Genomic DNA, 16,955 nt, shown 5'->3' with positions numbered 1-16,955 from the left:
GGGGAAAACCAGAAAATTCGAGACTGTACCTGTCAATGTGGACATGATCTAATCTCCAGTGGGGCCTGGGGGAAGTAAAAGACAAATGGGAAGAAAGCAAGGAAAAAAATGAGGCTTTGGCACACAGGAAGACAGGACCAGAAAGAGGTGGATCCAGTGACTGACCAACAGGCTGGGTGCCAGGCACTTCTGGATTCTGATCTTAAATTCATCACTGACTCACCATGTGGCCATGAACAAATGACTCCACCTTTATGTCTCAGTTTCTCATAAGCAGGGTGATATTTATCTACCAGTCTTGTGGAATGTTGTAAAGATTAATTAATAAATGTTTGGAAAGCACTTTGAAGATGAAAGGCTGAATTCACAGTAATGGCTAGGAGGCAGTGAATTGGCTTATTACTCCTTTTCTGCAAACACAGCCTATACATAGAGAAAACATACAAAAAATATGCCAAGATACATTTCTATTGTTGCAGTCTACTCTCTCCCCTACCTATTTTCTCCTATGATTACGCTCAGTATTTAGTTGATGTTTGATTCAGGCAAATCATACATGTACAACTATTTATCAGCTAAAGTTAATCACGTGCCCAAGCGATTGTCAGATTAGATTCCAAGACTGTAAGTGGTGTGTAAAGTGACTATCTTTTATCATATAGCTACATATATCAGGAAAATCTGGTAAATGCTTTTTCAGATACAAATAATAATAGCTGGTTAAGTTTTTAAAAAGTGACAAATACATTTAGCATTGGTCATCAGCTCTATGAGGCTGGAACCGTTCTTAAGGTCTGTATTTCTTGATGTCATAGCATTGAAATACACTGCTGATGGCTGGCGTTCATTAGAGTTTTATATTATTAAAATACAAAAAAAAAAAATCACAACAAACTATAGGATATATTTATTATTTCACCTAATATCAAAAGCCTAATACATCTTAGACACCTTTGTGTTTGTTTGGTCACAATCAAACCAGAAGCAGATTGCTGTTGTCTGGGCTGGTAAAATTCTGGTTGCTTACTTTCCCTGATGATTCCTCTATTCAAAGCTGAGGTTTTTTAGGAAAGCAAAACGGTGTCAGCTAGGCCTTTCGTGTCTCATGAGTGCCATCAGTCAACAATAATTTCTCTCCAACTTAATAAGCCTGTCTTTATTATGAGTTTATTTGAAGTTATGTGTTTCAGGCTTTACATATGCAACTGTCAAAGAAATCACAACTTGACCCAATTTGGTAATGCTGAATAACTGAAACATTTTTGGTTTGGGGCAATCCAATGAAAAATAACTTACAATTTCTGCAAGGTAGGAAGCGTAGGGGTGTACATTATTATGTATATTATCATTAAGAATGTTAATTTTTTTCAGACCATTTTAAAACTTAGATGAACACAATCAAGCATACTCACAGGTTTTGCAAAAAAACTCTGCAAGATGCAGTTGTTTAGCAGAACAAAATAACTGCTAGTTTAAAAAGAATACACACTGTATCTCTGAACATGACAGAACACAGTCACTAGTTTTCAAGAAACATAAATCACATATAAATAACATCACTCAAGAAGTTACAAAATGTTAAAATTTGCAGATGAATATTGTCCTGCACAGTAAATTTGGACAGCTGTCATGTACAGTCACGTCTAGTTTTATATCCTCCAATTTCCTCATCTATAAAATGACAATTATTATCTTAGTTATAATTAATGGGTCACTAAGAGGTTAAATTCATGAATGTCAGTCAAGTATTCTGAAAACATGAAAAGGGAGGCAGCATTCAAAGAATATTATTATTAGTTTCATCACATGCAAATTGCATAAAGCACAACTCTACGGAGAGGCCAGGGAGCAGGAGACAGAGAACAGTAATGTTATTGTGACCGGACTGCTGTTAGAACAATGGCCATTATAACCCGATGATACTCAATTAACTGAGTGGAACAACGGCTGAGGCTTAGCACCCAGTTCTCTATTAGTTGTGACATTATAAATCAGAGAGTTCCTAAAAAGGAGGTCAATTCTCAGGGTTAACTGTGTTTGGCTATTTGTTGAGAATTGTTTATGTAGGAAAATGTGTAGCTCGGTTTACAGATCTACTGTGCTAAAAGTGAGAAATTCAAAAGGACTAAAACTCAGCTGGGCTCCTTCCCCAGTGATACCAATCACATTTCTGTAGCAGGGTCCTGCAGCAGGGTGCTGAGCACTTCTAAAATCCCAGTGGAAAGTGCGCTGTTAGCAGGATTCACAAGTGAGTTAGTTCTTTGGGAGGAAAAGTCACAGTGTTCATACCTAAAACACATGTGCACGTTGTCCACTGTACTGGGCTCTCCTTGGGGCACCTTCCTTGAAGGTCTTCAGAGTCATCTGTCCACTGCATGTCTTGCCATTACATTTGCCATCTGCTTTCTGGTCTCAGACAGTTTTCTGGTGACCAACCTGCATTAGAACTGTGGGATCACACAGAGTCACTTGAGGAGTGACTGTGCAGCAGTACAGAGAAGAGTGCAGTTGCAGAAGCAAACAGTGCATATCTATTGAATAGAGGGGACAGGAGGGAAAGTGGAATTAACTTAATTAAAGTCTGAAATACAAGATGTGATTAATTTATTGCAGGTGTTGGGGAAAACGTGAGGATTAAAGAATGGCTGGAGTAAGAGGATGAAAGTGGCTTGGCTGGACAGGTCAAAAATGCTATTGTATCTGAAACAGCGTGGCACTGATCACACACAGTACTATTATCAGCATGAAAGAGGCAAGGAAATTAACTTCAGTAATTGAGCACATGAAAGGAAACAACAAAACTTCCTGAAATTATAATATGGTACACACTGTCCTTGTCCACTCCTCTCTCCAGGATAACTTCATGAAAGCCAAACAGCCTTGGAGAGAACTGATCAGCACAATCTTTATACTGGAGTCTGGGGCAGATCAGTGGGTGTGGGAAACGGGTTTTGAGAAATGGCTGACAGGAACCTCCTTTGAGAAATGGGCTGAGAGGGTTTTGAGAAATGGGCTGGCAGGAACTTACGAAGTTTGACGAGAATTGCAAAGACCTGCACTTGGGGAGGAACAACCCTATGCACAAATATATGCCTGTGGCCACCAAGCTGGAAAGCAGCCTGGCAGAAAAAGACCTGGAGATGCTGGTGGACACCAAGCTGCACATGAACCAGCAATGCCGATGGCGTCTTGGGCTGCAGGAGGTAAAGTACTGCTAGCAGGTCGAGGGAGGCGATCCCCTCAGCACTGGTGGGGCCACACCTGGAGTGCAGTGTCCATTTCTGGGCTCATTAGAACAAGAGAGACATGGACGGACTAGAGAAAGTCTAACAGAGCGACATGAAGATTATTAAGGGACTGGAGCTCCTCTCCTGTGAGGACAGGCTGAGAAAGTTGGGACTGTTCAGCCTGGAGAAGACGAGGCTCAAAGAGAGTCTTATCAATCTCTATAAATACCTGAAGGGAGGGTACAAAGAGGATGGAGCCAGGCTTGGCTGAGTGGTGCCCAGTGCCAGGACAAGAGACAATGGGCACAAACTGGAAAACAGGAAGAGGTCCCTTCCAACTTCAATCATGCTGTTTTAGGTAGCACTCCACACAAAAACTAACAGAAACAGGAGATGGAAACAGCCTGACTGGAAAGAAGGGCAATCAAAGAAAGGAGGATGTTGCAAGCAAATATCAGGTCAGATTGTGGGAGGTTTTATCAACCTTATAGACGCTAGACACCTTCAAGCTTTTCTAGAAATCACAGATCTGAATAACAGGATAATTCAGGTTGAAGGGGACCTTACAAGGTCTCTTGTTTAACCTCCTGCTCCAAGCAAGGTCAGCTATGAGATCAGGTTACTCAGAACTTTAGCCAGTCTGGTCTTAAAAACCTCCAAGGTTCGAGACTACAAAACCTCCCTGGAGAACCTGTTCCACTGCCTGGCTGTCCTCATCTGCGTCTTGTTTTATCTCATCTGAGAAATGGATTAATGCTTCCAGCTGCCAGGTATTTCCTGCATCTGTTCCTGCTTCATTTTCGTTCATGTTGACAGCCTGGAATAGATTTTATTTTGCTAATGTGGCAGGTGAAATTATTTTTTTCAGAGTTCGTATATTATGAGCTGTGGCAATGTATAAGCATAATAAAATAGAGGAAAGATGATGTTACATTATAAACTTCAGAAAGCCCACCTTTGTTCAGGAGATTGTAGGGCATTAGGAGGTGGCAATGCCTTTCACAGTTGGCTTATCTAAATTCTGTAGGCTATGAGGCATTAGCCTCATGGGCTAGGATTTTAGGAGTTTTTACCTGACTCCTGTACAAGCTGAAATATTCGCACTGTCATCAGAACAAGGACTTCAGTCCCCAGGGATATTTAATGAAAAAAAAAAAAAAAAACCATAAGCAGCTGTGCAAGCATTCCTGCCAAAATAATCAAGAAAACAGTAACTAACAGCAACTGGAGCGAGCGACTGTTTAGCTTGCACTCTTAGTACCACAGGGAGTCAAAGGGAGACCAGCAGCTGTGGAAGAAGTAGTTACAGAAATAGAAAAGGACAGCCAGCAAGATACTCCACGATACAGATTTGTATTCGTTCTGAGGTATGCGCCTTCTGAGACAGGGGCCAGAGTGCTCGTCACCTCAGAGAATTAAAACTCAACAACATCATTTGTGTCCCAGACAGAGCACTGATAAATGTTCTTCCCACACGTGTGTGGGGAGGTGTGGCGCTCTGGTCTTTCATCAAATCTCTGTTTGCAGGAAAACTGGTATCTGTCAAAAGCTTGACAGATACAGCTTCTTCCTAGCAAGAGCCTTTCACAATGCACACTCTGAACTTGGCTGGGTAACGCAGAGAATTTCCTCAAATTAATAACCCTTCCTGTTTAAAGATAGCTTTTTTTTTTGGATAAATTGGTAGAGCCTGCAGGGAGCTCAAGGACTAATTACTCCATTTTCCCTCCTCAGACAAATTTTCAGTCCGGATGTTGCAGCTGTTCCACTGTGCACAGCAGTCCTCTGCAATAATTTAGGCCAGGAAACGGGGATTACTTCATAGTAATGCAGGGCTGGTTGATGATTTTTAAAAATTCTCAGAGGTGAAGTTTTATTTCACAACAAACCAGTAAGCAAATAAACACATGAAGTGACGGCACCAAAGTCAGGCAGGAAGCCTGCTTAACAATTTTAAAGTATGAAGGTCTAAAAGTACAGGCTAACATAAAATGACAGTAAAACACAGAACAAAAATATCCTCAGCCTATTCGCCTTAACTGCTGCATTTAACAAAAATGGTTAGCCCACTACTGAATTAGATACAGGCTGTTCCATAAGCAGTAAGAACTACTCGATTCAAGCCCCAAACTATATTCAGTTTGATGAGAAAAAGGCTATTAAGAATTAAATAATGAAATCTTGCTGAATCCTTTTTCTGTGCATGAGGTAAGTATGATTTCAAAACAACTGCCACCTATTCTGCTCATCAGAAATTCAGACATAATAAACACATGCAAGAAGACCTATTTACTGCCTACAGCTATATGATAAAGTCTTTTAAAGATGAACTAGTTAGAAATTCATTTAAATGGATTACATTAATGCCTAAGCTGAATTCCCTTTTGTCATGTCTCTTAGTAAAAACTAGAGTTAATGCTTCAGGAAAAAGAAAAAAAAAAAAAGCACTCACATTAAAACACAAATGCAAAGAACTTAAGTTGGATCCAGTTATTTTTAATTCATCACTCTAAATAGCATAGAGAAAAATCAGAACTGACGCTGATAACCGAAAGTTAGCATTGCCAGCTACCTGTCCTCCCATGCAAGAAGACAAGTCAGACTACACTGGCATTTGTGAAATTGTTCTACTTCTGTTACTTAACAGCTACCAGCAGTAAGGTGTAGCCAAGACTGTGACGCTTTGTTGTTGTTGTTGACTTCTTAAACGGAAAATTTGATACTGGAGCATCAGATCTATCCCATTCAATCTAAGTGTCTGGCATTCTGGCTTTTGCTCAGACCAACAGCCAATACTATAAAAGCAGATTTCAGTAGAGCTAGACGTGCAAGGCACTGCTGCATTTGCACACACCACTGCAGAAGGAGACTTGAGGGCTTAAAACAATTCCATTCTGACACCTGCTTATGCCCTGAAGCATGAGATGTGGTTCTACTTATTCTACTGTACACTGCAACAAAAAAATGTCATTAGTGCTTGTAAAATTAGTCTATTAAAAAGCCAGCATTTTTAGCTTAGAATTTCTATGACATTACATTTCACCCACCGTGTGCATCATAAATACATCCAGTTCCCAATATATTACTGTTCACAGGTCCTTTTTCTGTTACTTAATTACATTTCAGAGAGGCAGCCATCCTATTTTGCATGTCTCACTCAACCACTTTTCCAGTTCTAATTCAATTGTCCATAAATTCTCCCACACATCAACCTCATAGTACCAACGAGGTATTAGATCAGAAACATAATTAGTGTCAACACTGTTACCAAATTTCTTGCTGATCATCTAGCGAGTATTTCCTCATTGTTTTTCTGTGTAGTGCCAGATATTTCGGCTGGATAGATGGCGCAACCTATCATTAGAAGCTGTGCTGGGACGGGGCTGAATACTACAAGACTTCTCCTTCCCTTCTCCTCCAAATCATTTCCCTATCTGTGTATTAGTACAGAAAATCTTTACCACCGATGTCCTCAGCTTTGTCCTCAGAATGAGAATGTGAAACACAGTCACAACTTTGCAATGACTGGAAAACAAAGCAGCCAGTAACTACAGCTAAACGTCCAGCTTTCCTCCTCAGCTCAGTACGTGGTGCAGCCACGTGTTCTACCTTCAGTTTTGAAAATCTAAAAGCAGCTTGAATAAGACTTAATGTATTATCAAAATAAAAAATAACAGATTCCGTGGGTGATTGGAATGGAGTGGTGCCTGAAAGAAAACAGTAAACTGAAGTGCTCTTACATGCATATTTAGGTCGGATTCATTATGTGTGATATGGAAATTGCCCACTTTCCTGCCTCCTTCCTATTTATGTTTTAATTCACTTGAGTTTTAATGACTTCCATAAACTTGAAAAAATATTAGCTGAGTTATCCACGATGATTTAAAAATCCTATTCAGAACAGGATCTGGCATCCTTAGACATAATTGAGCCTAACAGAAAATTTTTATCGCTATTCAAGGCAGATCAAAACAGAAGAACAGAATCTATTAAACTATAAAACCATTTAAAATACTTCCCATTCTCCTTTTCTTTTTTTTTAAAGTTTAGTACCACCTAATTTCCTTCTTACACTTCTAATCAATTGTTAAATATATTAAACAACGAAAGTCCACTAAGAAAGCCAGACTATTCCCCTAAGTAAAGTGTAGATTGTTCATCCTGGGAACAGCTATTCACTTCAACCCTTCTTGTCACGCAGGGATTCATCCTGACAATGAGTTTATCCTCCAGGTTAAGTCTGACCTTGTCCCCTACACAGAGCACCAACTATTCCAGTAGATTCCACTACCCATACAATATTTTCCAAGTAGTTTACGTTAGACACACTGTTTAAACATCACATATCAACAGAATCTGATCAAGTTCAAACTTAATTCTGAAACTGGTATGGGTTTCTACAGAAGAGCTTGCTCAAACTTGTGGCCACTTTTCCACTGATTCCTAGTGATTTTTACCTGGACCTAACAAAAAATTCACAAGAATCTAGAACTATTTAAGTCAGAAAGCTGTTTTACAAACAAATTCAGCACCTGTATTGCATAGTCACCTCCACTTTGGTTTCTAAAGAGTCTCCTTCTTAGCATATAATTTTACTAGATAGTTCTCAATTCCCAAACTATTTTCTCTAAGTTAATTCAGTCCTTGTCAACATTTTACATTATTCTTGCTTCATTTTCACTAACAATTTCTTAAACTTTTCTATGTACAGTTTTAATATTTTATCTTTCTCTGAATCACTCTTTCACAGGAATGACGTTAACTTGGAAATTATTTTTTTTTTAGAGTTTAACTACACGCTTCTTATGTGATGCCATATATATATACACATACGCCCTATAAAATTATTTAGCAAAAATGCTACTAACAGAATTACTGGAATATCTAGGATAATTATCTCATAAAGTACGTTTATGTACACAGACTCGTATCTCTCTACACATAGACACACACAAACTCATCCATTAAAGCTAATGGGAATCCTCCAAAAGCAAGGCTTTCAACCCCATGTTCCGTATATTCCCTACCAAAAGAATGCAGTCATCCAAACAGGTCTTTACCAGCTAACTCTTGCTTGTGTAACTTTGTGTGATACAAATTATTTACAGCAGAAGATTTGGTGTTGAGGACTAGTAGCCATTTCATCAAGGAAGACGCAGATCATATATCTAACTTCCTATACAAAAGTCAGTTTATCGCATAATAGTGACTCTTATTACGGTTAAAATACCAATTGTGACTGCAAACTCAAATTCCTTTTCCCATTATTACTCAGAACAAGAAATGTTTATTTCCCAATGCAATGTGTGAACACAATTTTCTCATTTTTCAGCATGATCTTGAGCTTTTAATAACAAATGAAATAATATATCAAAAGTGCAAAGATTCCTTTGCCAAATTAAACTCACCCAATGGGTTTCTTATGAATCTGACAGATGTTTTTCTAGTTTTAATTCAATTGTTTGAAACCATGTGTACAACCTCCTCCAATACTTCTGCAAAAGTCATGAAAACATCTGTGATTTCAATTATTGATTAATGGCTGAAACCTGTCTCTGGTAGAAGTCTGTTTATGAAAGCAATGAAGATGAAAGAGCATGTACTTCAGAGGCTTTTGCTGCTTATTTGTGAGGCTTGAAAGCCTAAGTAAATACCTAGCAGGACTGAAAAACTACCTTAAGCATGTCTGCTCATGCAGAAGTCACAGCTCCTGATAGCCAAACAGCGGTCATACAAAGATGTATTTCCCTCTCCAAGTTGTTAGCTCTTAACTCTTTTATTACAAAAATAAAAGTACAACACTAAAGGAGGAAGCATGTAATGTGCAAGAGTCTTTTCAAGTGTGTGGCCAAAAAAAAGCATGGCAAAGTCTCCTGGCAACACTCTGTGTAAAGATACAGTAAACAAATAAGTGTAAGTTACATGGGCAGTAACTGAATATAAGAGCCTTGCTTTCTTAGCCAAAAATACTTTGAATGGTTCCATGTCCTGTTAAGGACCTGCTGCATGCACTTCAGTAGCAGACAATCCATGTAAGACTGTATTTAGTGGACTTATTTAATGGAGGTTTAAAAGTCAGTTAAATACTTCAGATAAAAACTACAGTAAGTAAACTACAAGAGAAGAAAGGGTAATGGCATCATCTCACTGATTTTTAAGAGGATCATGGCATCCTTCTAGTTAATATGATTTCAGTCATTAACGTCTTATAATATAATTTCTGCAGTAGCAGTTTAACTAACAGAGCAAATCTGACAGTTGTGAGGCCTGGCTAGTCTCTTTTGCTTATTTTAAAGAGAGGCCTTTTCAGAAGGTATTTGCCAAACCTGTCTGCTCTGCCCTTTAATTGTGTTGAATACAGTATAACTTCTTTAGCAGTGGTGGCAAACATATCACTTAAGTTCTGCTCACCAACATGTCAGGCACAGCCTTGTAGGGGCTTGGGCCTGTTTTTTGTTGTGTGTTTTGTTTGTTTGTTTGTTTTTCTGGTTGGTTGTTTTGCGTTTGTTTTTTTTTTCCAGTGGGACAGATGCTGCAGGGATCCTTAGAGTCCAGTGTCTCTGTAAGCTTCAGCCAGAGAGCTTTTTCTTTTGAGATGCCAACATCTTAACCATACTCTTCTATCTGCGTAAGGATTGCTTTAAATTTTGAATTGTCTTTTGAGTTATGAACAACATCAGCAAGAGAATTTTGACTACATTTACAGACAAAAACATGAAATCTGAACACTTCCTCAAGAAGTAGTAGTGCCGTCTTGTGCATTCCACATGGCAATAAACCAAGGACTAAATTATAATCCTGGCTTTGACATGAACAGTGAGAATGCTCCCCCCTCATTTAACCTACGTAGGATGGTCTCTAGCAGCCATTTGGGGGGCTGATTACTTAGTGCTTTCTGCATACCACAAACACACATTGTTACATACATCCTAGCATCCGTAAAATGATTTTAGCAATACAACTTCTTTTGCAGATTATTACTGAGAGACAATGTGTCTTTCTTTTCCTTTTTAACATGCCCTTGTGCTAGAAAACTGTAGTTCTCCGAGTCCAATAAATTAGAAGAAGCAAAGAAACATTTATTCCCTAAAAATTCCTCTTAACTGCTGAGCTGTCTACCTGGAAAAACTGACAAGTTCCCCAGAAAGTTTTTATATACACTGCACTTTCGTTCTCTACTCCGAGAAGGCATGCACCTGGCTCCTCCGTTATCAGCAAGCAGTAGGAACAAACCCAACTCATCTCGTTAAAGAAGACAGTATGCTTTCAAAAACCAAAGAACTTCTGCCACACAGATCACCTTTTTAGTACAATCAGCACTTGATAATTTTTTTTTATACTTCTTTGCATATTCTTTTCTGGGCTTCAGCTCTCGAATACAGCCAGAAGCAGCCTACAGACCAAGATGGACCTTTGATCTGACTGCAAGCAGACACTTGTGTCATATCTTAGGTTCTAACTTACTTGTTTCCACAGAGTGCTGTGTATCAGTAGTAGCAGAATTTTCCTTGTACCAATTTAGTACTGTAATTCAGGCACAAGTATACTGAAATAGCTTTATGATGGAGATAATATTATGGGCTATTTTTGGTGCATTATAAGGAAAAGCCATATCAATATACACAGTCCACACTTGAAAAATCTACCATGTTCCTCAAGTATCACTTTTGAGCTTCCACATCAAGAACTGAAATTCATCATCTCCCTGATAATTATTTTGTAACGTTTACTGGGAGAACCCCAGAGGAAACCGCCTGAGAAGGCTCAGAAGATCCAAAGAGAGTGAAAAATGTTTGCTGGTTTTCCCTCTCTTTGAAAGAACTTACACCTCCTTTTGGATTGGCATAATTCTAGGAATTTCTGTTCTTCAATTACAACTTACTGTTGTGCTTCTTTGTTCCAGTCCAGAGAGAATCAAATGTGGTTGCATGTTGCTCATAGGTTGCTCTGAATTTTCTTCCTTTACACCCAAGTAATCTTACCTTACTTACCTTACTGCCATCTTCAGCCTATAAAGATTGTAAGCAGAATTTTACAAAGGCTGTTTGTTCTAAATTTGCTAGTCTTATTACGAACTTCCACAGCTAACAAGGGTCATTTTTAGCATCTCTGTCAAGTTACACTGATACTCTCATATTCTTCTCTTTTTAGAAAGTTTTAAAAGTTTGCTCTAACAGCATTAACTGAACTCTCAGTGTGTGGTGGCTGAGATTTTAATTTACAGGTGTCTAATATGATGTTTTAGTTCCTTCTCCAGACAGCTACCTTACTGTCTTGAATTCAGAAGTGCTAAACACCAATATCTTTCATTAAATAAATGAGTATTTATAAAAACAGTATGTTACTCTAATGTTCAATGTTGTAAAATTATATGATTTATCTAGACTACCTCTATCACATATGACAACGTATTTGACTGACAGAAAAAACCTTTTTAAAGTTTTCTATTACCTAAACCACTGTTAAGACTCCAAGTCATTGTCAATGTTTTGCTAAATATCCACCAGTTAAAATACATGCCAGCAATTACATAATAATGCGTCTCCCTCCCTTGTGGTGGTTTTGGCTCCAAGTGATGAACTAACATATTCAAAAATCACCACTGTGAGTACTAGAAACTCAGTCAACATTACTACATTTCAAATAATCATATCAGCTACAGCTATACAAATATTTAAAGCCTACTAAGATTTACACTGCTGGATTCTTAGCGTCTAGCGGTTCTGCTTTGGAAAAGAAGGAAGCCTTCTGAGTGCTGTAATACTATCTAAGAGATGAGGTTCTTACACCTCACGGTAGCTATAGTCCTTTCATACTGCTGTATGTCCTTGCTCAATTCTAACAGCTGTAATTATTCCAAAAGTTGTGGTAAAAGTGGGAAAGAATATACGGTCAGTGACCGTGTTTCACAGGAGGGTAGCTGGGGAGAACAGTTAAATCTCAGTGATGTTCAGACTTCAAATAAGATGGCAGTCCCAGTACTGCACAGGACAGAGCAGCAACTCATGACTAGTGAATTTTGCCTTTCTCCAGTTTTTATGCCAACATGGCAAACTGAAGATGCTTTTGTCCCATGACATTCCAAAATAAATGTCTCATGAGATCTAGGCTGTAAGCTCTTCTGTCAGAGCTCACCTAACTGTGGAATCCTAGGCTCCAACAGGACTTCAGTTATTTGGGTCCCAGGTTGTCCTGACGGTACAGGCTGATTTGTACCAAAGCTTCAAGTAGAAAAAAAATGCTCGAGGGTAATAAAGTCAGTGGGTAAATGGAAAGCCCTCAGCATAGCATAAGGCACAAAGGACAAAGTATAAAAATAAGTGAAGCACAACAAACTGTCTGATAAAATGTCCTCTGGCACATTAGAATTTGAAAACCTGAGAGTTTCCTTTCAAATCAGTCCCCCCTCTAACCCTGGGAAAACTAAATTTTCTGTCCTTGGTGCTCAAGTGGCCATATTTGCTCGCTAGAAAGCACTAAGTCCACATGTGTGTAAAAAAGAGGACAGAGCAACAAAGAGCACTCAAGAGCACCACATTTAATAAATCAGTCTAGGTAAATCCTAATCCAGCTGCGTGCCTTTGACCAGCCTTACCATCACTCTCGCCTCAGAGAGTTTTGCAAAGGTATTAGGCATTTCCTCCTCTCTCCAGCCTACTCAGATGTGATCCGGTCTGCCCAAATTCACAATTAGGCAGGTTTATTTTCTGTCTGAGGGAATGTGCCTTATGAGATGTAACATTCTGCAATGACAAAGGCCCTGGTTCTAGGAGACTCATGTTGGAATATCGCAAGCAGGCTGCCGCTTCTGTACCTTTAGCCCATACTGCTTAGGCCGGCCTACTCCTTCAAAGCAATCTAATCTCTGTGTTTTATCTTCAAGAAAATATCAGTTGTGCATAATATTTTAAACACAGTACTTACCAACAGGGAGGAACTCCCAACAGGAAATAGGAGCAAGCACATAACTATCTCTCTAATCTTCTTCAGGCTTCCCAGCTCAACTTGCAAAAAAACAGGCTCCTGGTCAGGCTGCCTCTTCTCTCGGTGTGTGGTTGGTGCAGTTTCTTTTCCTTTCAGTATTAGATAGATATACTAGCAGTCATCTGACTTTGCATCGAGATGCTCCACTCCAAGGTAACACGAATGAGGCGTAGGTCCATCTGCTGTCCACAGACAGTTCTGAGCTTCTCATGCCCATGCTCTTTAACAGCATCAAAAGAAGGGCTTCCAGCTTCCAGGCTTCATACTGTAAACAAAATGATTGTTGTTATAAGACAGAGCACTCGATTTTTTAAGATGCCTGAACATTCATTGCTCAAAAGGTGTATCTAGAAATCTGATTCCATTCTCAAACTAGACACTTACTAAAGTGAACCGGTGTGTTGGTTATTTAACATATGTGAGGGAATGCCATGTCAGTTTATTAAGTCTGTATAACAAATATGACAACACAAATCTTTTTGTTCTACTTTACTAGGTAAAACTGCAACTCATATGAACTTCTAAGCAGTGCACAGCAAGGTGTTCTGCATTAAGGAAGGAAAGATATGAGAATTAAACGTCAGACTGCATTCTCAGCTATAGCGACATAAGACCTGGAGAAAGGACCTTGTATTCATTAGGGATATCTCAATTTTACACCAGGGAACACAGTGTGGACTTGGAAAAGTCTATTTTTAGACCTTTTATGTTTAAATCATCAGATGAAAGACTATGCTGGGAATATCTTTATAAACAAGCTGCTTGGTCCAACGCACTCAGAAGCTTTAAGCAATGTAATCAGAATATAAAAAAACTTGATAGACGATGCTGTGCAAGTTCTTAGCTATTTTCACAATAGCCTGAAAACATTCCATGTGAAAGTGATGAAATTCTGCTTTTAATTGGAAAATTAAGAATTGCCTGCATCTGATCAACACAGAAGTTTTGTGCAAAGAAGGTCACTGATTGCTTTAAAAGTGTATCAAAAGCAGATACTGAAAAAACCTGGCTGTGCTACAAGCTCACAAAATGCTCCGAGATCTTGTTTTGTTTGCAGTAACAGGACTTTTAAAGCAGAATGATTAGAGGGTTTGCAAGGTTTCTTGTGCAACTGATAATCCAGATACTTAACCTAAGGAAACAAACCACAACTTTGCATAGATTCAGGTACAAAGATCCAGATTCCTAGTTGTGTAAGCTAACCTGACTTCCTTCAAATCCCAACGTCTCAATCAAATTAGCAAAAGGATTATCGCGAAGCTACACTGATTAATTTCAGCAATTTGAATTTTCTTGGACTACCCTGGCATGAGTTAATAAGTTACTAAGATATAGGTTTAACAGAGAAGTTAATGTAGAGATCATTGTTATGCCTCAGAATTTACTCATGTGGATCCTGAAGCTGCAATGTCAGAACACAAAATAACCCAGGATCAGAATGGAAAAGATTCCAAAAAAGACAAAAGTAATGCAGATACCACCTGACCACGCACTCCCCTATCTACCTGTCCTATAACCCAGGCTCCATTCTTTCTTTGACCAGCTCTGGGTTTGCCGAAGAGCCAGCACAGTTTCAGCTTGCTCTCTTGTGGCCAACCTTAGAGCTACAGTTGTCCTGGTACTGTTCAGTTCCAGTGACTTTCAAGCATCACGATGGCAAATTAAATTTAAGTGCCAGTAGTTACCAGTATCTGCAAGGCAGTAAAGAAATGGTTTTCTCCTGTCTAGCTCAGCTAGCTATGTAGAAGTGTAAAATTCCTTCTCACTGCCTTGTCTATTCTTGTGACCTGTGTGGACTACAACCCGTATTTTGTAACTTGCGAAAGAACATGCTGGGTAGGAAGTGCCGTCCTCCAGGTAGGAAGTATAATCCCCTGGGCAGGAAGAAACCTGAGGGAAAACACACATGAAGGCCACCTTGGCTGCTGCCCATCTGGCAGCAGATGGAATCCTTTCCCAGCCAGTACTCCTCTCTTGGAGCAAGGGGAAAGCATTAGTGAAGCTCTCCTGTTTTGTTATTTCTCAAGGCTGCTGTTGGGATAAAATTACCTCCAGCCCATTTGCCAAAAATTTCCAGACTCTTGGGAGACTTCGAGCAGCTAACAGCTCATTCTCAGGCCCCAGCTAAGTACCTCCCCTCCTTGTACACTTGCCTGCCCCCTCTAGGAACTGAATGAACCTTACAAGTTTACCTCCCAAAAATAGTTTCATGCTAAAAATAGCCCGGAGCACCAGAGGTGGGCACAAGCACAGGCAGACTGAGCAGAGCTGTATCACTGAACCACGTTGCCCACTTAGCTGACAACCTCATATTTTAGACAGCGTGAGAGCATTCACCCCACCACCTCTCAAACGTGGGCGCACAGTGAAAGACCGAGATGGAGTAGCCATGAAGTGAGGTTGATTTTTGATCTCACAGGCCTGCACATGGAGAGGAAAGGTGCAGACCTTTTCCTTTGCTGAGTTTTAAACACAGCTACTCTTACTGTGGGTAAAACGTGGGTAAGTTCAGGAGCAATGACGTAGTAGGAAGCCATTCATCTTTAAAAGGACTTCTCAAAAGCACATTCCATATAAGCATGTATCCACAATGCATGGTAAGACCAGAAGCTGAAAACGCTCCATGTTCGCTGTTACGCCTCAAGACCATTATTGTCACTCCTATGAACCAACCGATGTAACAATCTCAGAAACTTTTTTGATTAATAAACATTAACTGTGTTTATTACTGAACATGAAAGGGATTGTCATTACAGAAATTATACTTTGACTACCGGGTTACTTAATCATCAACCTTCGTAACAGAACAGCAAATAAAATACACCGCCGGCAGATGGCTGGGAGGTGCTCCGATTAAACAAATTACTCCACAGAACAGGAGTGACAAACCACCACTAACACTAACCAATAGCATCAAAACTGTGATCCAAGTACGTGTGTTTCTTGTAGAATTTGAAGGACGAGCCCTTGAACCCTTCCAAACCATAGGCAACAGCTGTCCATCACCTTCAGCTAATCTGCTTTTGGAGTGCCGGGATCACGTAAGCACCCAGCTTCCTCCTTTGTCTCACCGCGCAGTCCCACGGGCAGCTGCGGTGACGTGAGGCTGGAGGCAGGAGAGTGTGGCTGAAGGTGGAGGGAGCAGCCAGACTGACCTGTTATGAAACTGTATCCTCAGTTTCTCTTTCTGGTGAAGGCAAATACAGCAATGCTAAGTGTAATGTTAGCAAATTACTGTGTTGCTAATTATTCCTGCGGCCAAATTTTTGTTTCTCATAGCTCTGCTGGGAGCCAGACTCTTCATCCTTCTACCACTGCCAAAAATTCCAACCAACATCAGTGAAGCTCATGGACACCATCAAAACAAGGTACAAACTTGCTCACAGGCTGGAAGTATTATAAAAACATGTGTGATTACGTGAGCCACAAATCATAGAGCAGCAAAAGTCAAGGCTCCTACCTCACTTATGCAAATAACAAATGTTTCACATAATTCATCAAGATTTGCAAAATGTTTGCACTCAACAGCAAGAGGACTTGTGGGATTTTATGAGATTTCTATATCAACAGAGCTGTGAGTAACAGTCTAAGTTTGGAATGGCTCTTGAGTCTTTAGAATGAGGTACAATTTTTAAAAACAGGGAAAGGGATAAAATGAGACCAAAACCAAACAAGCAAACAAAAAAACAACACAACAACACTAATGTTCCTACATCGATTTGCGTAATAAAGTCTTACCCAAAC

General features: G+C 39.6%; 1 long non-coding RNA gene across 2 annotated transcripts in view; it reads right to left on the bottom strand.

Annotated features, from left to right (window-relative positions):
- The window catches only part of LOC308197807, a 146,168-nt gene that overhangs the window by 125,618 nt on the left and 3,595 nt on the right, over nucleotides 1-16,955 (bottom strand). The window contains exons 2-3 of one of the 2 annotated variants that reach the window (XR_013953292.1): nucleotides 13,152-13,476; nucleotides 1,368-2,447 (exon numbers count right to left, since the gene is read on the bottom strand). This is a non-coding gene — a long non-coding RNA (uncharacterized lncRNA). Of the gene's footprint in view, nucleotides 1-1,367; nucleotides 2,448-13,151; nucleotides 13,477-16,955 lie in introns of those variants that run through there. The other variant, XR_013953291.1, reaches the window with a different exon arrangement.

The sequence above is a fragment of the Anser brachyrhynchus genome (assembly GCF_964034855.1).
Source record: "Anser brachyrhynchus genome assembly, chromosome: 7".
In the NCBI taxonomy this organism is placed as follows: Eukaryota; Metazoa; Chordata; class Aves; order Anseriformes; family Anatidae; genus Anser; species Anser brachyrhynchus.
Note: the sequence above shows the minus strand (reverse complement) of the source record. Positions and strands in the feature narration are given on the sequence as shown.